We start from the raw sequence: 24190 nt of genomic DNA on the forward strand, positions 1-24190 counted from the left end.
GGGTGAGTGTGTGACATTGATCCACATTCGGTCCATCATCTGTTGTTTTTGCATATTCCGCCCTAAGTGCGCTGGGGATGCCCAGACGTGGGTCCCAGGCACTCCACACCACTGGAGTCAAGCTAGCCGGGCTGATGAGAGGTGTTACCTCGAAACCGGTCCGGTCCTCGGATGCTTGATTCCGTTCTGGGAAGGACATGGCTTTTGTAGTTCGGACTGGACTGTTCCCATGGGGCACAGGGTCAGAGCTGATTTGCATATCGCCATTGTCTAACCCAGGGTGGTGTGGAGTGCAAAAAACGATGGATTTGGGCCCAGATCTTTGGACCGGGGTGAGTGTGTGACATTGATCCACGTTCGGTCCATCACCTGTTGTTTTTGCATATTCTTTATGTTGTAGAGCATTCCCCTGAAGAAGGGCTGTCCTTACGCCCGAAATGCATCAGGATCGTTTATGTGGATTATAAATGTTGGGAGATGACTGTGAAACTATTTGATCAAGGAATATGAAGTACTCATGAAGACAGTGAGTTTGAATAAAGACTTGAGATTGTTTAAGCTCACAACCAGGATTCTATGATTAACTTTGATGAACTTTGAGACATCCTTGTGTATCAGAGCTGTGCACCTGGGAGTCTTCCTCCAAGTTGGGGGAGCCTTGTAGTAGTTTACTGAGATTAAAAGGAACTCAGTTTTGCTGGCATTGAGTTTGAGTTGATTAGAGGCGAGCCAATGGACGGTCAACTTCAGGGCCTCATTCATAGTGAGGACCTCCGCAAGAGAGGAGATTTTTATGTAGATCTGAGTATCATCAGCGTACATATGGAACAAGATATCTGCATTGCGGAGGATGTCAGCAAGGGGTTCTAGGTAGAGATTAAACAGGGTGGGGGACAACGTTGATCCTTGAGGGACTCCCACCGTGACCATGGAGGAGGAAGAAAGATCGCCATTGATTAGGAATCTCTGAGATCGTTTTTGGAGGTAGGAACTGAACCAGTCAAGTACTGTGCCGTCAAAACCCATCCTAAGTTTGAGGCGTTCGAGTAGCATCTCATGGTTGACAGTATCAAAGGCCGAGGATAGATCTAGGAGGATTAGGAGACAAGTTTTGTCTTGGTCCAGGGCTTGAAGAGCATCATCGACAATGTGGAGCATGGTGGTTTCAGTGCTATGTCCAGGTCGGAAGCCGGATTGGCAGTCATCGGGTAGATGGAAGTTGCTGATGTGGTGACTTAGTTGTATGTGAACGCACTTTTCCAACACTTTTGCCAAGAGGGGAATGTTGGAGATTGGTCTAAAGTTGTCTGGAGAGGCTGGGTCCAGCGATGGCTTTTTCAGAATAGGGATAACTTGACCTGCTTTCAGTGAGGTTGGTATTGATCCTTGCCGGAGAGAGGCATTGATTATTGCGGTCCAGTGTGGAATGATGGATTTAGTGAGCGTCGCAAGGCAATTTGAGGGGAGCGGGTCGTTGAAATGGTTGTTAGGGTTTAAGGAGGAGAGGATATTTGCGATGGAGTCTTCATCATAGAGTAAGAATTCCGACCAGTGCGCTAGGTTCTTGGGTGAGGTCAGTGTTATTAGCAGCAGTGGAGGAGGCGGATGGTCAGTGTTTGGGGGGGTGAGTGAGGCTGCTTTAAGTTCGGTACCTAAGGTTAAAATTTTGTTAGCGAAAAACGAGGAGAAATCTTCGGAGGAGATGAGAGACTTGGGGTTTTCTTTCACTGTTTTGGTCAATTTGTTTGATTGGAGTTTGATCATCTCAAAGAGTTTGCGAGGTCTGTTCTGAGCGTTTCCCAGTTCCGCTCTGAAAAACTCTTTTTTTTAAGTGAGGGTGTTTTTGTTGTAGGCATTTCTGGCCTGGCGGAGGAGTTTGAGGTGTTCTGCTGATGGGTGCTGTTTCCAGATTCTTTCGGCTTGACGAAGGGATCTTCTCTCGTCGTTGAGCCAGTGAACCATGGGTTTCTGTCTTTAACTTGAATCCTTTTTAATTTAAGAGGGGCGTGGCCATCCAAAATGTTCGACATTGAAACAGTGTAGTGGTCATTGAGGTCACTGGCTGAGGTGATGTGGGGGGGGGGGGGGGGAGGTCGGAATTGCAACGTGACTCAAGTTCAATTAGGTCCAGGTTTTTGGTGTCTCTGACCCAGCGCTTTGGGAGCACTGGTTGAGGAGCCCATGATTTAAGGGTGCAAGGTAGAAGAAAGGCGATGGCATGGTGATCTGACCAGTTGCAGGGGTCGTTGGATATGAGCTTGACGGTTTTCTCATTAGCGATGATCCAGTCAAGAGTGGCCCCTTTTGAGTGGGTGGGGAGTAGGCAAGCCTGGGTCAGGGCTAGGTCAGCCAAGAGGTCGTTGACATGAGGATCCTTCGGGTCGTTCCAATGCATGTTGAGGTCCCCAAGGAAGATGTCTTTGGAGTTGGGGGAATTCTTAGCTGTGATAATTTCCATGAGGTAGTCGGTGATTTCATTATTATTGCCTGGGGGGTGGTAAAAAGCTTGCAGATTGCACAGGAGGGTTGAGTTGTTCCAGACAGAGAGGGATAGATATTCGCAGGAATTGGTGGTATCCGTTGAGAGCTCTGAGATAAGGAGGTTTGAGCGATAGATGCAAGCGATTCCGCCACCTTTTTTGTTAAGGGGTCTATCTAGTCTGGTAATGTTAAAATTTGGGGGGACTTAGAGGTCGAGGCAAGGAGATGATGTATCATTAAGCCATGATTCAGTTAAGATGGCTAGGTCGGTGTTATTGTTCAGAATGAGAGCAGCGATATCAGCGGCATGCTTAACTGCCGATCGGTAATTGATTAGCAGTCCCTTTAGACCGGGTAGCGAAGTGGTAGTGGGAGTCGGGGCAGTCAGGGGTACAGGTGCAAGATTGCTTCTGATCGCCCTTCTATTGCACAGGGGGGCCAGTCTGTGTCGGTCGATAGCGACCGTGCAGATGGGGTGTGTGGTAGTCATGTTAGGTAGGCAGGGAGGGATAAGGGCTGGGTTGAGGTCTTTAAGAATATCAAGGATTTCGAGATCGGTGTGGTTAGGGGAATCGGTGGTGACTGGGCAAAAGTTGTATGAGCAGGCGAGGTCAAGGATTTCCTCCTCCGATAGATAGCTGGTGTGCTTGCGAGGGCGAAGATGTCTTAAGGCTGTTGGTAGTGGGCGTTTGAGAAGTTCAGGGATGGGCGGGGGAGACCACTGAGGCATGAGGTTTGCAAAGGCTACTTCGGCAGCGTGGAGGAGGTTTGTTAGGTCGAGGATAGAGGAGTGGACGTTTTGATTTATTTTGGCAGCTTTGGAGTGCAAATGGTTGATATATGTGGAGGGGGGGTAGGGTGGATGGGGTGGATGGAGCTGGGAGTTGTGGAGGCTTGGGTGGTAAGGTGGAATTTGCTAGGAGTCAGGGAAAGGCAGGTGTGGTTGTTAGCGGTACAGGCTTGATCTGCTGCAGCGGACGTCATTGGGGTGGGGGGAATAGGAGGACAAGGGTGGACCCTTTTGGTGGATTGGGTGGTAGGGAGGATTGTGCAGACCATTTTGGAGGATTGGGTGGTAGGGTGGATTGTGCTAAGGGTCATGGTATGGGGAGTGTGCGAGTTAATGGGGCTGGCTTGATCAGCTGTAGAGGACGTCACTAAGGTGGGGGTATTTGGAGGAGAAGGGTCTACAGTGTTAGGGGTCCAAGAGGGGGTGGATAGCATGTTGGCCTGGCTGGTATGACCTGTACCAGCGAGGATCACTGGGGATGTGGAGGACTTAAAGTCCGAGTGAGATCCCTGGGGGGGAAGACCGAGGGTTCAGGGTTAATTAAGATCGGAGGGGTTGAAGAGTGATTGAGGGGGTTGAGGCGTGTTGTGAGGGAAATCGAGGGTTGTGAGCGAGGCGTGAGGAGGGGGGGATCAGGGGTCTCTGGACGCAGGCAATATGAGGGTTGATAGGAGTAGTGGGAGGAGTGAGCTCTATATTGGACCGGAGGGGCGGGTTGCTGACAGTCCGGATGTTGGTTGACGTTCCAGTGTCCTGCACATGTTTACGGAGAGTGGTATAAAAAGCTGAGAATTTGTCGAGGTTGTCTATTGAGGCTTGTACCAGTACAATACCGCTTTTGTAGAGTGTTAGGTCAGCTTGCAGTGATATCGAAGGCCCTATTGAGAGCTTAGTGCCATAGGGAATTTTCATGGAGGAGCGAACATTGAGGAGTAGAGAGAGGGTGTTGCGCCAGGTAGGAATTCTTTTTGTGTAGAAGATGAGGTCGTTGGTGATGGAACCTTTGTCCGCACAGAAACGAGTCGGAGATCAGAGCCTCGTGATGGTTTTTCAGGGTGAGGAGTTTGAAAGCTTTCTTGGCGGTTTTTGAGCGATTTGGGGGGTAGTCCAGGGTGTAAGTATATTACCCCGAGGCAATCAGGCTGGGACCCATCGTGTTGGTTTGGGGTGGGTACACTCGTGGGAAACCAGATCAGTGAGCAATAGTTGTGATGGGCATAGACATTAGGAGAATAGTGCTTAAGGGGCGAAACATCAGCGTTTCGGCTTCACAAGTGGTGTCGGTGTCTTCAGTGAGCCAAGTGAGCAGTGATACGTCAGGAGTGCCCCTAACTATTAGAAAGGATAATCAAGAAGTAGTCAATGGGCTATTGTAGCACCGTAGCTGTAAAGTCAGACACAACTTTAGTGATGGTATAGTGAGCAGCACTAGGTCTAGTATGACCCACTAATCCATAGATCCGGGTAGTCACTCAACATGTCAGGCTAGGGTGATCAACAGTGTAGATGATAGGAATAAGTAGCACCGCCTTTTTTAAAAATCGGGTCGTGTAGGGCGACCGAGAATGTCTCAACCTGTCCCCATTTTGGAGTCAGGCAATCCTCCGCAGTTGTTTTGCTCATAAGGTTATTAGTAACTCCAGCTGATACTGCCCACTCTACAGGACTGCAATGAGATTTAAGCCAAAGTGCTTATATCTCAGCTCGGGTTATGATAGAGGTCTTAAACGATTGCAGGGCGACCAATGGTGGCTTAAACAGTGGCCATTTTGGGGTCAGGCATAGCTTGGCGATCAGTTTGAGTAAGAAGAAACTGTGAATAATCCAGTTGACAACAGCCCACTTATCTAGAGCTGAAGTGAGGATCCGGTGAATGCGATGGCAAAAAGATACGTTTTATGAGGACTGAAAGCAGTGCCTCGTAGTGATTTGATAAGGGCGCCGCCATTTTGTATAGTTTAGGGCGCCGCCATTAAGAGGGTAGAAAGCCTCGGCTCCCGATCGTCGAGATCAATATCATTCCGCTTAGGGCGTAAATTAGAAGAGAGTACCTCAGTCCGGTAGCATCAGGGGATTAGCGCCGGTAGTAGGAGCATCAAAGCCCGTCATCATCACCCTCGGCAAATAACACTGGTCCGGTCACCTGGGGGACAGCCAGGATAGCTTCTAGCGGCGGTTCAATTTGCAGAAATCGCACGGTGGCTGAGGACACGGGGACTTGGTGCGGGCGTCATGCGGTGGCCGGGACTCGGCAGATGGGTGTCAGCGTCGGCAGGCGGGAGCAAGGCATCAGTTCATGGACAGCCTTGGGACGAGCCTGTGCGTCAGGCTGGAGGGTCGTCCTCAGTCACCAAGGAGATGTTGAGCCCCAAGTGCGGGCATCCTCAGTCACCAAGGAGATGTCGAGTCCCAAGTGCGGGGCGCCGAAGAGTCCCCCGTGGTCAGGACAGAGGGCAGGGTTACAAATCCGTTTCATCCGGAGCTGCGGTCCGAACACTTAGGTCCCGACAGCAGGTGGAGCGGTGGCCGGGCAGTAGGTTTAGACGGGGATATCATGAATTTGTAATCCCCAAACCCGGAGCTAATCTGGGTAGCTCCTATACAGCGGCCTTCTTTGTGATTACCCTTAAAATACCCAAACACCCCAAAACATATACCTCAGTACCCCAAAACATATACCCCTATAACCATACTTACCTTATCCAAACATTAAAAAAAAACATGCTTTTACCATCCGTGCATTTACAACGAATTTTGTTGTAAATGTATGCGCGGTAAAAGCATATAAAATGTAATGCCATGCGTTATATAGGCATTGCGGAGTCATGGTACTTTCGTAATGAAAGTATGCGGAGTGATGGTATGCGGAAAGAAAGCTGCGGAATAATGGGTGTTTACCCTTCCTGGTAAGTACATTGGTAACACCGCGACCCACATCTCCAGCAACATACTCATATTTTTTCACCACCCATTTGAAAAATGCACAGGTCTCTCTCGTTGATGGCCAGCACCGACATACACTTTTAGACACACCTCCCGCCACAAGTTCTAGAATTGTGAACTTTAGAGCTGGGGTGCTACGTTCGAATCTCGGCATCAGCTCAACATCCTGTGATTCCAGGCAAATCGCTTTGTCTCCCCGTGCCTACCACAAATGAATGTGTTCTTCTGTAATGTAAATTGTGCTCATGCCATGTTGTCGAGTTTGCGCTATATAATATTGCAAGGAAAAATAAAGTTGGGAAACTCGAGTTCACACACTACTGAACGCGCACTCTTAAGTGCATCAGCAGTGCACTGTGAATCGGAGCGTTTCACAGGCCTGTCACAGATAAGAAATACTTTCATAACGAAATCATACAAAACAATATACTACTGCCCGGCAACAATTCATACCCGGACAAGGTCGGGACGGGCTGCTAGTTCTTTTATATAATTCTAAGCTTCAGTTGATGGTGTAATGGGAGAGAAACTGATTCCCCACTTGCCAAGCGTGCCTCCAGGAAAGCATATTCCCTGTCCTGAGCCTCGCACTTCGATTTACGTTCCTTTGGCATTCCCCCAATCAAGACTTGTGTCTGGCCTCTAATCACTGCCTTGAATTCATCCTATAGCACGCAATCTGATTCAACAGGCCGCCCGGTCTCCTTAAAATAGAATTCTGCTCTATCTCTCATATGAGCTTTGAACGTCTTGTCTTTTAAATATCACGGATCAACCCTTGGGGGTAGGATAAAGTCCACAACCGGACCATCGAGTTGCACCTCCACCAGCGAATGGTCTGAGATTCCCCCTGCTATGTGGGTAGCCGCTCTAAAATCAACTTTATGTACAGTCTGGGTGAAAGGGTGGTGCAGGCATGCCAGACTACCATGTGCTGTAGACAGGTGCGTCCGGTTCTGATACCCTCTTCCCCTCTAGGGGCATTTAGGAGTATCATGAATATAGTATAGGTGCAGTTCTGTCACTCCAGTCACCCCAATGCGTATATGCTCTGTCGTAAGCGTCTTATCCTTTCACAGGATGAGTCAGTCTTGTCTGGGTCTCTTTCCTGTTTCCCGGCACTTGAATGGCACGCCCGAACACTCGAGAGAGCAGTGACCCACCAGCAAGCTTTTGTGGACGCTTTTGTCCTGGATGTAGAGCTGCATTCAGTAGGGCACCCACTCTGTTTTTTCTTTGCAGTTGCCTGAAGATCAGCAGTCCCAAGGTAGCAGTCACACTAGGCCTGTCGGTAAGTGCAGCTCCTCTGGAGGCCCGACCGTCAGCAATTGAGCCCACACTGTGGCCGGCTCAGACAGGGTGTTCAATACTGGGGTAGTTGTAGTCCCTCATGGGCCTCTGACACAGAGTAGTCAGGAATTCATCCACTAAAAGCCCAGCTCAGGCTTTCCAGGAAGCCAGTAGATTCAGACCCTGTTGTGTTAGGAATTTGGCAAATGCAACCTTGAACGGGCCGGTTGGCAGCACACAATCGTCCAACTGAGCCTCAACAATCACGTTGTTGTAGAGTATTATCTTCTGCCCTGAACTGTTGGGGGAGTCTTGGGGGTGGGGGTGGATTGTGTCCCTTAGACTAGCACTCTCACATTGCATTTATCCTACGCACACCAACGCCCTAAACACGCACTTGATGTTAGCGCAAAGTCTGGGCACATGTATAGAAACGGAGCATTACATGGGTGTGTCAGTAGGACGCCACTCCACTGACCATGATGCAAAGATCACATTAGGCTATGGATCCTTACAACAGGGTGCATTGCTACCACCGCTCTAGCTGTTAAACACATGACAGTCCTCTGACTTAAATAAGGGCACAATTGGCGTGACCCTCCAGGTCACAGGACCCGTCCAAGACCTCTCATAGCCCCTTGTTAGAAGTTGCACAGTGCTGGAGTGGCAGAACAATCTCATGTAATTGTTTTTTTTTACTTTGTAGTGGATTTACCCCAGTAACGTCCAGTTACAAGTTTGACTCCATGGACTGGGCAGTTGCCACGAGGAACAGATTCTTCTGCCTGTCAAAGCACATGCCATTCACTATTTCATAGTGTTTTTCTGCTTTTATTTACCACTTGTTTTAAGCAGGTGGTAGATATATGCATGTGGTTGGTTGGGGGAGATAGGTGAAGCAGGGGAGGGAAGGGGAAAGCATTTTCTAACAGAGGGAGTAAGGTACATTTTATTTGCATGATTAACACAAATCTTACGATTACTGCATTCTTAAAGGAATCACACCAATTTAAATACAGAGCAATAATTTTAAAATTTCAAAAAACCCAAATTAGTTTTCTTGAATAACATAAACACAATTTATATACATTACATCAGACCGTCATCTTTCCAGGACTTAATATAAATTGTGTCAATTAATATTTCTGTAATTTATGTGTGATGTCATAAAACTATTCCTAAATGTTGTCCTTAATTATCTTAGACTTCCAGATTTCCTGTGGGCAACTCACAAGCATCCAACTTCTTTTTAACAAGTGTTAAAAATTTAGTAAAATTGGCGTTCATTTTAATTACCGATGGTCTAAAAAAACTACCATTGCATGTCTGCAGGTACGAACAACTCTGCCAATGAAGCAGTTTTTCAAATATCGTTTTCTTTCCGCCATCATTACTACACATATACAACAAAATGCAAAATACTTTCGTCCCATAGGTTGCATAGTCGGCTTAGATGGTCTTAGATAGGGCACTACATGTTTTAAGATAGTTAAGTTGCCGGATCGTGCTTTCATAAAGGTGTTTTTGGTTTGTAGAGACCATGGTATTTCTAAATATGGTTGTACCTTAAGACTTGTATATTCCTGGACCAACATCCATGCGTGGGATCTCGTAATAAACAGTTCTTTGTCTTTTAAAAGTGGCAAATATATATTATTTTAATTTTCAAAAACCTTTATTAAGGAATATGAACATGGCAGACACAATACACCGTGCAGAACCGTTGCGCGCGGTAGGAAGATAAATTACAATACAGACATTGAGTTGCAATTGGGTTAAGTTTACAGCAATTCAGTAAAACCAGGAATGTTAAAGTCACAGAACCACAGTCCAGGGCTACAGCCTCCCAAGGGGAAGCACACATAGAAGCACAATAACAGATAAAAGTCTAAAGCAGCAGGGGCGCTGATGGGAAATAGGGGACGTGGGAGCATTCACTAACTAACACCGACGGCAGCCGCGGACCCAGGGGCGGCGGGGAGCGCGGGAGAGGTAGCGCCGCTGGGGTGGGAGCGGGAAAGGAGATAGGCGACCATGAGGGCCCAAATGTCCACAGGGCGGGACCTGGCAGGCATTAAATCCCAAAACTCAGAGAGGAGTCTGGCATCGATAGGCATCCTCCAACCAACTCTCGACCCTAGGAGCAGGCTGCTGACCTCAACAGATGGCCATCCTACGTCTGGCGAGGACCAAAAGCATCGAAATCAGGCAGAGGGAAGCATCAGGGCAAAACTTAACAAAGCCAAGAAGGCACAGGGGAGGGTCTGGGCGCACTGCAGTACCGGTGATGTCAGAGACGATGGAGCACACCGCCTGCCAGAACTCAGAGACCTTGGGGCAGAGCCAAGCTAAATGGAGCAGCGCAACACATACAAGTATCTCCAGGGGTGAGCCCGAACCTGTAGAGCAGCACTGGGGTGCGGTACAGTCTGTGCAAGTACTTGAAGTGGATCAGGCGGACCCGGTCATTCGGGGACACATTTTTGGTTTGATTACAGCAATACAACCAGTCGGCCTCCGAAATGTCAATTCCAAGGTCTGCGCTCCACGCCCCCGCGTGCGATCCGATGAGATGGGGGCCTACCCCAAGGACATAAGGCATAGATCCGAAAGTCAGGCGCACCCATCCCACCGGCAGACATAGGGAGGGTGAGGATATCGTAGGCCACCCTGGGTTGTTCACCTGCCCAAATAAGCGAAATGACTAGAGAGCGAAGTTTGCGAAAGAAATGAGAGGTGAGGGGATAGGTATGTTCAAGAAGAGAAGAATTTAGGCAGGACCACCATGTTTGCTATGGCGATACGGCCAGCCAAGGATAGCGGCAGTCGGCTCCACAAAGGGATTCTGTATTCAAGCCAATCAACAGCCCGCCCTAAGTTCGACCTCCACAATTCATCCAAATGCCTACTTAACCAGATGCCCAAATAGCGTGTGGGGCCGGATGCCCACACGAATGGAAAGTCCGGTGTGAAGGGGTCAGGGGAAATAGGACCGACTTACTCCAGTTCATCTGGATGCCCGAAAGCCCGCCAAAATGTATGATTTCCCTAACCAAGGGGCTAAGGTTTTCCTGGGGGTGGCGGACATATAGGGTGACGTCATCCGCATACATTGAGACCAGGAGAGAGCGGGAAGAGTAACCAATGCCCCTGTGTGTATGGTGCTGCCGTAGCCTGGCAGCCAGGGGCTACATGGCGATGGCAAAAAGCATGGGCGATAAAGGACACCCCTGGCGAGTGCCACAGGCAGTGTTGATCGGGTCGGATACCTGACCATTAATGTGGAGACGTGTGGAGGGACTGGTGTAAAGGAGTTTGATTTTACGCTGAAACCCATACGCAGTAGAATGTTGAACAGAAACGGCCACTCCAACGTATCGAACACGTTGGTGGCGTCGAGTAGTGCGGCCACGGCCGGCAAGTTAGGGTTAGTTTGATGCAGGACAGAGAAAATGGTGCGAAGATTATGTGAGGTTGCTCTGCCAGGTAGGAAGCCAGATTGATCAGGGAGATTTGGCGAAGATTTATTATCTATGTTTATTAGGGAAAGAGGTAGGAGTCACGATGGTCGGCATGCTTGTCAGGTTTAAGGAGCAAATTTATCAATGCTTCGCTCAGGGACTGCAGGAATAGCCTGGCGTCGAAAGACTCATTATACATGGCCGCCAGATGCTGTTCCAGAATGTCAGCGACCGATTTGTAGAATGAGGCAGGCAGGCTATCCAGGCCAGGGGCCTTGTCGCTAGGTAAGCTGTTGATGGCTGCCAATATTTCTTCCCTGGAGAATGGCTCATCAAGAAATGTTCGATGGTAGTCTTCGAGCCTGACGAGGGCGAAGGACTCAAAATATTGGTCGAACTCCTCCCGTGGCAAGGGAGTGCCGCACAATAGAGGTGAGACTAAAAGTCGAGAAAACAGGATTTAATATCTTCCGGAGAGGTGGTCCTGTCCAGGCTCCATCACTGAGAGCAGGTATATAGGAGGCAGCGTGCGGTGGAAGTAGGAGGTTAGCAAGGGTACGTCCCGGGCGGTCCCCCTCCCCAAAGCGTCACGCTCGACCCTTTCTACCAAGGAAGGACAGTTCACGGCCGGCTTCATCCGAGAATTCGGTATAATTTTGGCAAAGCAGCGCCAGCGTCTCAGGGCTGGGGCATGCCGCCTGGGCGGCATCAAGCCACGAGTATTTCACTTCCATATAAGGCTAGGGAGCAATTTTGCTTTTATTACTTTTATTAATGGGGTATAAGTTGGGCCCCCCAAGAAGCTATCAAGTAGGCGAAAAGACCCTTGTAGACTTTTGGCTCTTTCCTTCATCTCCATTTTATGGTATGAAAAAGATCCTTTCTCGTCATACAGTATCCCAAGATATTTATAACATTGAACGTTTTCTAGCTCTCGCTTTTTGTGTGACCATTTGTATTGACTGCCCTTCCGATTCTTGGTACTGACTTCCATTACTTTTGTTTTTGTTTCGTTTATTGTCATTTTGTTCTCAATTGAATACATTGATGTTTTGTTTATTAATTGCTGCAGTCCTACCCTTGTTTGGCTTAGCAGGACGACGTCATCAGCGTATAATAAGTTCATTGCAAGGGTAAAGTCTGATAAAAATAGATTAAATAAATATGGAGCTAAAACACACCCTTGCTTTAGGTCTTGAGTTTTTAAAATTTTTCTCGAAAGCTTTGAACCATTCCTTAGCCGGACTCTTGCCCAGGTATCAGTATATAACAATTGTATTGCATTTAAAAGGCTGGAGCTAATGCCATAACGATCCAGTTTCCTCCATAAAATCGACCTATTTACGCAGTCAAAGGCAGCTTTAAAATCAACGAAACATAAATATAATGGCTGTTTTCTTGTTTTATATTTTTCCATTAAAATTCCTAGTGTTAACACGTTTGTTGTTGTACCTTGACCGTGTACAAAACCTGATTGGTTCGGTGGAATTAAATGGTTTTCATTAGCCCAATCAATTAACTCCTTAAGTAGAACCGATGCAACTAATTTAGCTTCGATATCTTGGAGCGTAATTAATCTGTAATTGGATGGGAGGGACCAGTCCCCACTTTTTTATATAGGAGAAATTATAGATCCGTTCCATGCCTCGGGGACTGTTCTTTATTGGAGAGCATGATTAAATACTGGTGTTAGATAGCTCGACCAATATGATGCTTTCTCCTTATACAACACAGCGGGAATCCCATGAGGGCCGGGGGCACAATTGAATCTCTGATTCTTTATTAATTTACATTTAAGGTTTTCTGTTATTTCTGTTCAGTTATTATTCTTTTCTCCTCCTATTTTATTTATAGCCCAATCAGTAGAATTCACAGCCAAGTTAGGAGTAGGATTCAAATGCATATCTATAAACATAACCCATTCAGATTCAGTTACTGTTGATGAAGTAGATTTCCTACTAGATCTACTCAGTTTGTTTACTCGAATCCAGAAGCCTCTTGACTTACTCCTTTTGCAAGCATATAGAGCTTTTGCCCACAACTATTGCTTTTCTTGCATTTTGTCCTTCCAGACCATTTTCCTTACTCCTGTATTTATCTTTTGAAGTTTTACTCTGTAAATTAAATTAACTGGGAACTTTTTTACCAATCTCAGGATTCTGTTACGTCCTTTTTTTAATTGATGGCTTTCAAGCAAAATTTTCACCAATGAACATGCTGTTTTTTTCCTCCACTGACCTTTATTAGCATATTAATGAGATTGTGGTAATTAATTGCTTTGTGAAGAGAGACCATTTTTCGACAGCATGCAAATAAATTCCTTCGAAGTGAAAATCCACAATTGCCTGCGCAGTGTTTGTAATAGAATCTTTGGTGTTATCTGACCAATAAAGTTTCTTATAATTTACTGTTGTTATTTCTCCCGGAAGTGACCTATATTTTTCAAATCTTAGGCCATTTAGGTTTAACTCAATTATTTGTTGATCGTGGTCGTTTATATATATTCCCTCTTTCCGATTAGACAACATTTTATGAAATAGATTCAACAATGCTATTGTATAATCTATTCTAGCACTATGATCCCCTGCTTGAAAAGTGCATGCTTTTGGCAAATCTCGAGGAAATCGCACATTTTGCCATCTTAGACCTATGGTTTCTAATTCTTATGCAAGACTCTTGCCGATGTTTTCATTCTTTTGTTCCCTCATGCCCATTGTTGATAAAAAACTTGGAATTGACCATAAGTAAGTTTGCCATTGTATTTCAACATCTCTATCGTAAGACCATAGCATATTCATGTTATAATCATCGGTAATAATAATCCCAGGTTGGGTGTCATTGTCCAGTTGCTGCAATATAATAATTATCAAATTGGTCGCCATTGTTCTTCGTAATTATATACGTTGATTACTACAAGAGATGTAATTATATTTTGTTCCTTGTATCTTATTTTGACAATTAGATAATCCTTTTGACTTGAGACGTTCATTTCACTTTCCATTTTTAGCTCAGTTGATATAAAAATAGCCAAACCCCCACAAGGTCTGCCATAGTTACTTGTTCTCTTAGCTAATGAGAAATAACCCTATACCCTTCCAATCTAAAAAGAACTAAAGCCCAAGTCTCTTGTAAACAAATGATTTGAAAACAACACAAAGTAGCGAGTTGGTTATTCTGAATCTTTGCTTGAACCCCATTTATATTCCACGAACATAATCTGACCCTTTTATTCATAATTGTTGGCCACCTTAAAGAAACTTCAGATTGTAGATGTCAATCCTGCCTGACATTATGGGGCTGCTGTTAGCCAACCTAATTTGACATTGTCAAATATTAGGTCTACTTTTTTTACCTCTAATAATTTTAAAAGATGCCTGTTGGTCATACCTGTGGGTTTTTTAACATTGAGTATTTCTTATTATTATTGGTTCTCATTGGTTATGATTTTGTAATTTTGTTAAAACAAAAGGGCTAGGATAGGAAAGTTGCAGGGGAGTTGTTATTTTTATTCCCCAGTCCTGAAAGAGATTATGTTCTTGCATAATAAGGCTGGCAGCAGTAGAAGATGTCCAAATTACTAATGTTGATATGCGATTATTATTCTTGATGTGTGGAATTCAATTGATTCTATGTCGGTACATTTAATTTTCTTTAATGAGGGTACTGCATTTTAATATGTTCCCACGAGTCATGATATCATTATTACCCCTAGATTTATATTCTGGCGTAGAAATTACCTGCACCACTCCTTCTTTTTGATCTGGGTTATGTAATTTAATTTGTTGCAGGCTATTTTCACCTTGAGCATGCGCAATTAACCCTTCATTATGATTATTAACAGTTTGAGACCATGATTGTCGATGTTTATGTAACTGCTTCGTTTTGGTTCCCAGATCGTGTGGTAATTTAATATCCTTCCAGGTTTTTAACAAATCTCTATCCGTTTTATCCCCTCTGATACTCTCACTCTTTGCTCTATTTGTTTCCAATTATGATGGCTTATTCTCCACCTGTTTATTACATTCCTCCACTTGCAGCATTTCTAAGGACTGAATTTTCCCATACTCTATCATTTTTATACTATCAGCTTGCTTGTTTAGGCATTTATTTTTCATAACTGCTTGTACCTCCGATAGATCTTTATTAAATAGAGGGTAAAGGGGTTTTGTTGGAGACATTTGTTTACCCTCACCTTCACAATATGATATTTGTTCATGGTTGTTTCCAGTGTTCAATCTCACTATATCTGATGCATTTGTATTTGTTTTTATACTTTTAGAAGCTTTATTTCTTGCTTTCCATTGCTTTTTCCTCTGACTTTTTGATAGTTAAACTTCCGGAGCTGCGTCTGTCATTGTTGATTGTGTCGAGCATATGTTTATCACTTCTTGATCTTTTGTTTTATCATCTATTTTATCTTTAACAACAACAGTATTGTCTTTACATTTTATTGTATCTTTAGAGGGGCAGTCGGTCTTGATGGGTTGAATTCTCACATTAGGAAAATTCCCTTTGACATCGTCAATTATTGTTTTTAAAATATCCGGAATGGTAACCAGTTTGTTAATTAGTGGGGCACAACTACACTCTGCATATGTAGATATTGGCTGAGATTGTGCCCTTACTATTAGATTATGTTGTGTTTTTGTCTTCTGCTCAGTTCCGGCAACAGAGGATGCCGTAGCACTCAAGAGATCTATTTGGACCTCCTTTTTGTTGGACTTATATGTTAAAGGTTTTGAAGAATAAATCCCAAATTGCTCCTGCGTTCCCACTTCCTGCTACCTGAATACCTGGGTTATGGTGTTGCCCATTTATGAATGATAGGTCCTTATACTCCTCTTTTTGTGGTCCTTGAAAATTATGTCCCTCATCACAAGAATGAATGAATTGTGGACTACTATTCAAAACGTCTTTTTGATACGGAGTACTCCAACGCTGCAGAGTTTCTGGGTTTCTGTTGTATTCGTCCTTATTAATTTGAGATCCGTTATTTTGATTACATTTCGACTGGTCCTGTTTTTTAACTGAATTTATTTTAGACAGAGTAAGATTCGATTTCAGTGGGGTATTGGCTTCCCTTATGATTTTCACCCCACCATTTAGTTCATTTGGAGCTTCTTGCTCTCGTTGATTTATTTGTCCCAAATTAGATGGTTCCCCTATCCCGTTAGCTGTTCTGATTTTTACTTGCACTTCTATTGGCATTGGATGCCTAGTTGGTAGTAATTGCTGAGTATCTCCCGTTGTTAGATTTATGCATTTTGCGTCCTCTTGTTGTGAACGACCAGTAAGTGGAATAGTTAACATCTCTAGGTCCGTTATTTGACCCCAATGGTTGACTTGGTCCTAAGTTGAATTTGACATTTGTTCGACTTCAGCTTCAGACTCAGGGTGGCCTAGTTCACTTACTCCTTGCTTAAGGGTTATAATATTTGTTCTACTCAGTGGTTTAATCAGAGTTTGAAGATCACATGGGTTAGTTAGCAATGTTAGCATAGCACCAGTTAGATCTTTCATAAAATCAAACTTTGACGGCGACTTTCCCAGTTTCCCAAATGTATGGACCTTAGATGATTTAAAGGACTCGCCTGTCTGTTTTATTTTAAACGTATCTAATATTAGTGTTTGTTGTATTTTTCGTTTCCTTTTGATAGGAGGGAAAGGTGGCCGCCCTTTTCCTGACCTCGTAATACACCCTCTAAGGTGAAGAAGTCTTGCTTCTTTCAGAGAATCAAACGGGCCAGTGACAAGACCAAATGGTGCTTTGATTGGACAAAAACACCTCCTAACACCTCCAAGGGAAAACACCCCCAAAGCACACCTCCGTACAGAATCCGCCGGTGCTGCTGGTTACTTATTTAATTAACTAATTCATTATTCAATTGATTAATATCCGAGCTCCGGGTAGGGCTGTAGTCTAGGCATGCAGAGTAATTAAGGGGTCGAGGGGTGCTTCAACAGGATCAAAGTCTATTGTCACTTTCCCCTTTGCATAATTTCTCAGATTTTGTATTACAGACTTATTACAGACTGAAAAGGCTCAGCGACTTACGGACCGATCAACCTTAACTACTCGCCACATGCCACACACCTCTTGTCACTCACCACTCACTGGTCATTGCTTGTTCGTTGCTATTCATCGCTGTCAAGAGTACAAGGGAGAATGCTGGCAATCGTTCAGGAGCAGAAGCGGGATCCAGAGCCAGTCCACCTACAGACGGCAGATGTAGGCACTTCCCTCCACTCCTCTGCTCAGCTCTGCTCTGCTCAATGATTTGTGTATACGTAAAATCAGGCGGCAGTTCCCTGAGTTCTGAGGAATGATTGAAGCGTGGGATGTCGGACCATAGATGCGTCCATTCCTCATCGGAAATAGGACGGTGAATTAAGTCTTCCCACATAGACATATACCGGGGGCGTGGGGAAAGCACTGTTTTAAGGAGGAAGCTATAGATAAATTAGATCACCCCTTTCATTTTAGCAGTCTTGGTGAGAAAGGCCTCGACTTTTGTGACAGATCGAGTAGCAGCCTCCCGTATCTGAGGTGTGAGGGCCCAGTGCATTTACTGGATATACTGATATCTTTCCGTGTTCTTCAATTCAAAGTCCCTTTGACATTGATCACAAGTAAGGGGATCAAAATTGTGGAAAAAATGTATTAGAGCTAAGCAGCCTCGCCTTCTCCAGGCATCAAAGGGTCCCTCATGTTGGGCGGGGGGAAAGCTGGATTGAAATGGATTGGAGTGAATGGGGATGGAAAAGAAGTCCACCTGTTGTCGCCCGAAATTGAGTCCCATACTTTAAGAGTGGTGCGTGTGGGGCAGTTTAAGGTCACCCTGGCAGTGGAAGAGAAGGGAGGCTCCAGCTATTTCCCTATGGCACTCTCGTCTTTGGAGACTGCTTAGCCTAGAACGTATGGCTGATATTTTCAGGGATAATTATAAGAATTTCGAATTTAAATGGGGGCCCCTTGTCTCCTTCCTCTCCCAGGGCCGTCCGTCTGCGGTGTGTCCCTCCACCATCAGAGCCCGCCATCTCTTCTTGTTTTGATCACAATCCCAGTGTCGACCAACCTCTCGTTGTGGGGTGGGGTGGGGGGTGGGTATTTTTTTAGGTTTTTTTCTTTGTTCCTTGTTAGATTCATAATTACTTATCCCATGTTAAGATGAGTTTGTCCATGCTTTTTGGCTATTCCGCATACAACACCTCGGTGGAGCAACCTTAAACCAGGTGAGGACTCGGAGGATGTTACCGGGCTTCATCTCGCTGTAGACGTGGGTAGAATGGCAAATCTGGGATTAACGGCCTTCCCTGAAACTCGTGTGTCTTCTAGAGGCCAGGACTAACTTTGTTTTTAATTATATGCATTGCGCGCTGACTGCTAACGCGCTGTGTTTATTTTAATTATTTCCTCGCGCTGAGTGCTAGCGCGTGTCACCGCTTTCCCCAGTACTGCTCCTGGAACCATCGCGCTGATTGCAAGCGCCAGCACTACTTATTGCCGAGTGCTTTTATATTTGGACAGGCTGTGTCTTCCGCCTTTCTGACCCTTATTCCCACTTGTACCTTTTCTTTTTCGGCACCTGTGGCGGAAAGCCTGGTGCTTTCTCCTCGCTGTTTTCTGTGCACTTTTGTTTCCGGTCTTCCCCGCCTGTGTTGGGTGGCAACAGCACTGTGGGAGGGGACCTGTCTTTTTCTTTCTTCCCCACTCCAGTCCGGCATACGAGGTGCCGCTGGGTGCTGTGGGATTGGAGTAGCGGCCATTTTGGGAGGAGATCTTGCACGCCGGTCAGCGGACCAGTGGTGCGGCTCTCCTGTCACTCCCCCTGAGCGACTATAAGTTCAGGGGCTTTCCGCTCCGCGCAGCGGACGCGCTTTGCGGACGCGCCTATCCCGCGCCAAAGAAGCGCCTAAGGTAAGCCCGTCTGCACCCGTCAGCGTCCCAGATGCGGACGGGTGCGGACGTGGGTCTTCCTATCGGCGGTCTCTCCTCTTTCTCTACCACTTTGCGCTCCTATACTTTTGTGGAGCTCCTTTCCCTTCGGTGCTAGGTGGCTACGTGCCACTGCATCTTTCCTGGTAGGCGGGCTTTGAGAAAAGGCTGCCCTGGTTGCGGATGGCGTTTGGTCGGCTCTCATGTCGCATCCCTTGCGACCCTGCCAACTTACAATCCTTGCTCTCTTCTCAATACCAGATCTCTCAGCAGGCATTCTTAGGACATCCACAATCTGTTGATGGAGTCCAAGCCGCCCTGTCTTTTCTTAACTGAGACCTGGCTGGGAGAAAGTTCTGGCCCTGACCTAGCGAATGCCATTCCTACTGATTATGTCATTATCAGAAAGGACAGGGCCTTAGGAAGAGGCGGCGGGATCGCTTTGGTAGTTGACAAGCGCTTCCCCTGCGCCACTCTCCCCACGGATAATATTTCGGGCTGTGAGTCTCTCGGCTTTACCCTCTTGCTATCCCCACGCCAAGCCTGTGTTGGGCTTTTAATTTATAGACCCCCGGGTCCCAGAGGTCTTTTTTTCGAGGAACTGCAGGCTGTTCTTTCTGCACTTTGTTTAAAATCCGAACATTGCATATTGTTGGGTGATTTTAATTTACACATGGATGTTGGTAGTGATTTGGATGTTGTTAAGTTGTGGGACATTACAGCTCCTCTAGGGCTGTTACCGTATGTTTCTGTCCCCACACACAACAAAGGCCACACTTTAGACCACATTTTTTCTACAGCTGCGATCTGCGTATCCCCCCCGATCCCTGTCCTATGGTCTGACCACTTTTTAATAAATTTTATTATTTCTCCTGTCATCACTACTTCCTCCAGATCGTTGGAAGGCCCTAGAGGGACTGCTAGGGCTTTTCACCGGGTCTCTCCTGAAATGCTGGTATCTGCACTCTCCATGCACCCTTGTCAACTGTCTGGTATTTTAGAGGAAGATTTGGATCTGCTACATAGGTGGCTAGTGGATAGATTTGAGGAGTTAGCTCCCATGTCTACTTCTAGAAAATCCTGCAACCGCGCCTCGGCACCGTGGTTCACTCCTTCTCTTGGTGAGCTGCGCCGAGAGTGTAAAAAAGCTGAAAGGGCCTGGCGCCGCATGTATGATCCCAGTGACAAAAATAAATATAGGGAACTCATGAAGCTCTATCACCGCCATATTATGGCTGGGAAAAAAACTTATTATGACAAAAGAATTGAGGACGCGGCCAATAAGAGTAAAGAAATTTTCCGCATTGTAAAAGATTTTATTTCCCCTACCTCGATATTACCATCCCACTCCCATACGGAAGCATGGGTCCATCAACTTGCAATCTTTTTCACCTCTAAAATTAAAGCTATTCAAGATACTTTTTCCCCCATGAGTTCAGTATCTGTATCTGAGCACAGGCTCTCTCGGTTCCCATCCTTGGTAGTGGAAGACCCCTCTCTTTCTGAGTTTCCTCCTCTGTCCCTACCTGCCTCTCTTGACCTTCTCACCCAGCTCAAGTCTGGCTCCCCGCAGGATCCCTGTCTTGCTAAATGCCTTGGAAAAGTAGCCCCGGCCTTAAACCCTTTGTTTAACCCGGTGCTCAACATGTCTTTAAGCACAGGGGTGGTTCCCCAGGTCTGGAAGCATGCCTTGATCCTGCCACATGTCAAGAAGCCCAATTTGGACCATCTAATCCATGCTAACTATAGGCCGATCTCCCTTCTCCCGGCTCTGGCAAAGGTGGTTGAGAAGCATGTTCACATCTCCCTCTTGACTACATTGAGAGTAATGACATCCTTCGCGATACTCAGTCGGGTTTTCTCACCAACATGAGTACGGAGACCGCTCTCCTTGAAGTTACTGATGCCATCCGGGAAGTTCTGGATTTAGGTGGAAAGGCCATATTAGTTATGCTGGATTTGTCGGCGGCCTTTGACACCGTTCCCCATGACGGTCTCCTTTTAAGACTCTGGGAGATCGGATTGCGTGGAGTGGTGTTGAAGTGGTTCGAGTCATTCTTATCCGGTCGTCGGCAAACGGTCTGGGCGCCACCTTTCTCCGCCGACATGGAGGTGGGGTGCCTCAGGGCTCTATCTTGAGCCCCACCCTTTTTAATATCTATATGGCCCCTCTGGCGGCAGTGGCGGAGTCGTTTGGTGCCCAGATTGTATCCTATGCTGATGACACCCAGCTCCTTTTCACCTGCACTAAGGGCTCCGACTTTGATGGTATGCGGATCAGGGACTGTTTGGGAGCGGTCTTTGACTGGTTTAAACAGCACAGTCTGAAATGTAATTCCAATAAATAGGAATTGCTTTTCTTTGGCTGCCTGCCTGATCCGAGATGGAAGGCCTGGTGGCCTCCTGACATGTACCCTCCGGCAGATGCCTCTTCCAAGGCAAAGAATCTTGGCGTCCAGATTGATGAGGGCCTTTCCTTTGGGCCTCAGATTCGCGAGCTCACAGGGAAATGCTTTGGCATTTTAAAAATGCTAAGGAAATTCCTTCTGATTTTGTCCCTGGAGCACAGAAAGACCACAGTACAGGCTTTGATAGGATCTCGCCTAGATTATGCTAATGTGCTCTATCTGGGATTGCCAAAATTTCTTCTTGCGCGCCTTCAGCTAGTGCAGAACTCCGCTGCAAGGGCCATTTTTGGCCTTCATCGAAGAGCGAGTGCACCGGAGCTGCTTAAAAGGCTTCACTGGCTCCCTGTCGCGAGACGGATTACTTTTAAGGCGTTGACTCTCGCCTTTAAGGCGCTTCATCTTGCAGGGGCCAAATACATCAGAAGGCGTCTTGCCTTTTATCTGCCCTCTAGAACTTTGAGATCAGCTTCTTTGGCCATGGCTTCTGTTCCTCCCATCAGACGGGCTAGAATTGGAGGTCGCTCTTTTCGATACATGGCACCACGGAGCTGGAACTCCCTGCCCGTCTCCCTTAGGAAAATCAGCAATTTACTGGTTTTCAGGAAGGAACTGAAGACATGGCTTTTTACCCAGTAATTTTTTTTCTGTTGCTCTGCATCTGCCCTGGATTTTCTCTCCTTCGGGTCTTTGTCACTGGGACACTCCACGGAGTAGCCGTGCGCTATAAAAGAGCCAAATTAACATAACATAACATAACATAACCTGGAGAAATTACCGTTACAGAAGGCCGTTGACTTTACTTTAGACCTATCTGCTGGCTTAGCAAAGTTGCATGTTCTTCTTTTTTTTCTTTTTTATCTCTCTCTCTCAGCTCCGGGGCACTTAGAAGCTGTATCTTTCATTTGGCTTATCTAATACGAGGAGGAGCTGGTTTATATTGATCAATACACTTTGTACACCTGTTATAATTCTGTTGGGGCTTTCTGATCCCTTGCGTGGGACCAAGTGATGATGTAATTTTTGCCTGTGGACTGTGGGAAAAAAAAAAAATAAACACATTTTTTACATAAATCAGGCGGCAGGCCAAGGCTCCTCTGTGCTCCTCTGTGCCCTGCAGCAGCCGCCGCACGAGCAGCACTAGCAGCGCCTTAGCACCGCCACAGCAGATCCGTAGAACTTAAAGCGCCCGTATAACAGGACGCGGGTGAAGCGGGAACCGGTCACAAAACAAACCCTGGCTGTCGTCCCAGGCTCCGCTAGCTCATCAACTCCTCCTCGGCTCGGCCCCTCGGCTCTAATCGATACGCTCTGCACTCAACGCCGAATCACAGGCTGACAACAACTGTGAACACCAACAGAGGGAAGAATTGTGTGTTTCCCCCAGTTAGTGAAAAAAACAGCATAAGTCTTGGCTGCTTCTGCTGCACCCAGAGTCTTATGCATCTTTCCAATCTAATTTTTCTGTCTGGAAAAAGATTGTGTCCTGGTTTTCTGCACCCAGTAAATCCAGGTGAAGAAAAAACTAACAACTGATAATCAGGTGGAATAAAATGAACACATGAAAGTACGCCTTAATTTCATTGCCCTTGATTCACACTCAGGACCATAGTTGAGGGATAGGTCTAGGCACAATCCTCGCAGCACACAATAGATTTGCTTGAGGCAGACCCAAAACTCAAAAGTCAGGAAACCAGATACAAGTAGGTCGTAACTCAGGGCAGGGGAAACCGCCTGTTGTCCGTGGAGGAGTCATTTCCTTCCCAGAAATCTGCATTACAAATTAATTAATAGTATATATATTTTTAATATCTGTTTGGTGCCAGTCCATATGACTTTAATATCTGCCTTTGGGATTCTACGTTGCAACTCCATAGGGTACATGTATCCTTTGTGAGCTTAATAAAATGTTGAAAATTCTACAAATCCTCACTCCTACATCCAAGTACTCTCATGCTACCATTCTACTCTCTGCTCTGTCTGAAAAACAGCTCAGCATTTTCAAAATTCTGCATTGATTTAGCTTGTAAATTATATTTTTGGAAATGTACATGTATTAACTATTTAATTTTAATACTATAGGTGATTGAAATTACGGACGAAGAAAGCAAGATTTAGCACTAAGCAACTGAATGTCAGTGCCATAAGAAGGATTATTTTGAAAAACTGAAGGACATCCAGCATTCTACGTTTAAACAATTTCCAAAAATCTAAGTGTGGCAAGTACTATACCTGTAAGTGAAGTCTCTAATGTTGCATTTCATTAACCCAGAGCAAAGCCATATCTGTGCACACAGCATCAGAAATAATGTAGAAAGACCGCTTCAGCATCCTCATCTGAAATATTATCAGAAAGACAAATTGCCTCAGCATGACAGAATAACGTTCATCTAAAGCATCATGTAATTCTAGAGAGGAAGCACACACTACATAAAAGAAAGTTACAACTAAAGGTTTCTTCTGGATACCATCAAAGAAAAGACGCTGAAAGAAGACTCCGAAGCTGACACGTTAACAACCAAAAGATTCGAAAATCACCTTTGTTCAAAAACCGTTTTTAACCAGTTACGCAAGTTTGAGACTATCTGCCTCGGGATATAACACCTTGACCCACTCTGCTCACTCTTGCGAAAACCTTAAAAATGTACCACTTTATTGTGTTAATGACCATCTCAGATTGTTTCCATTTTATTGTGTACTGTTCTGTAATTCTTGTAAATCGCCTCAACATTATCTGTTGTGCAGGAGTGATATGTAAAACTGTTAAATATAAAAATGGATTAAAGGAGCACCATTGCGCTATAGCTATAGCTAATGTAAAAAAATCCTCATCCTCAGAACTACAAACCTTAACCTTACACCAAACATAGAAAGGGAAGAAGGA

The 24190-nt window shown here is 45.6% G+C and overlaps 1 long non-coding RNA gene across 2 annotated transcripts in view; it reads left to right on the forward strand.

Annotated features, from left to right (window-relative positions):
- Positions 1-24190, forward strand: part of LOC147737428 (uncharacterized) — a 170497-nt gene that overhangs the window by 125028 nt on the left and 21279 nt on the right. For both annotated transcript variants that reach the window (XR_015297380.1, XR_015297382.1), the window contains one exon: positions 23389-23540. This is a non-coding gene — a long non-coding RNA (uncharacterized LOC147737428). The remainder of the gene's footprint in view (positions 1-23388; positions 23541-24190) is intronic.

Source organism: Lissotriton vulgaris, chromosome 1_1 (assembly GCF_964263255.1).
Source record: "Lissotriton vulgaris chromosome 1_1, aLisVul1.2, whole genome shotgun sequence".
Classification (NCBI taxonomy): Eukaryota; Metazoa; Chordata; class Amphibia; order Caudata; family Salamandridae; genus Lissotriton; species Lissotriton vulgaris.